At 35.9% G+C, this 831-nt stretch overlaps 1 long non-coding RNA gene across 3 annotated transcripts in view; it reads left to right on the top strand.

Annotated features, from left to right (window-relative positions):
• LOC107988571 (uncharacterized) overlaps positions 1-831 on the top strand; it is a 10,353-nt gene that overhangs the window by 9,150 nt on the left and 372 nt on the right. The window lies entirely within an intron of this gene.

The raw sequence follows: 831 nt of genomic DNA, 5'->3' as shown, positions 1-831 counted from the left end.
TGCTTTTCTCTGTTTTTTTTGCTGATGATTTTTTTATTCCCTTCAATCAGCCAGTAGAGGCCGCTCACAGCACTCTGTACTGACAGACAGCACACACACACACTCACACACACACACAATAACAACCTCAAAAGCGCACTTGGTGGATCGCTGTCAGAGGGGGAGGCAGGAGGGGGAGACTCTATTTCACATTATATTATAGAAGCTTATAGAAAATGAAATTTTTAAATTGCTAATATATAGATGGTGTGTGTGTGTGTGTGTGTGTGTGTGTTGCAGGAGTTGGTGAGTACACTGGCCTTAATCTTCAGTAACTACAGAATATTTCACACTGTGACAGAGAGAAGGAATCACTACAATAGTTACCGTTTTCTACCTGTATTTATATGTATATAAATATACTAAATATATGAAGTATTGTCCTGAGCTCATCTTTGATGAGTTACTGTTGGGTCAACTCTGGTGTTTAGTAGAACACAGAGCAGGTGACATCAGATGACTGGTACAGGTACAACACAGTCAGACTGGAATGACTGATACACAGTATAATAATAGGAAAAAATGACTCTGATGAACTCAATATTATACTGTAGTTTTTTATATATATATATATGTATATAGGTTTGTAAAAATACCTACAGTTGTATTTGGACGTGTTTTTTTCTCTTGGCATTAATTAATTCATATTTAATTTATAAACTTAATTAAAAACATGATGTCAGTTCTTCACAGGTGTGATTTAAATAAGTTGAGTGTTGATGACAGTAGAGTGATGATGAAGATGATGATGATGATGATAGTGTTTGACCTGGTGTGTGTGTGTGTGTGTGT

The sequence above is a fragment of the Cynoglossus semilaevis genome, chromosome 5, assembly GCF_000523025.1.
Source record: "Cynoglossus semilaevis isolate Cse_v1.0 chromosome 5, Cse_v1.0, whole genome shotgun sequence".
NCBI lineage: Eukaryota > Metazoa > Chordata > Actinopteri > Pleuronectiformes > Cynoglossidae > Cynoglossus > Cynoglossus semilaevis.
This window is presented reverse-complemented; position numbering and strand designations above follow the sequence as displayed.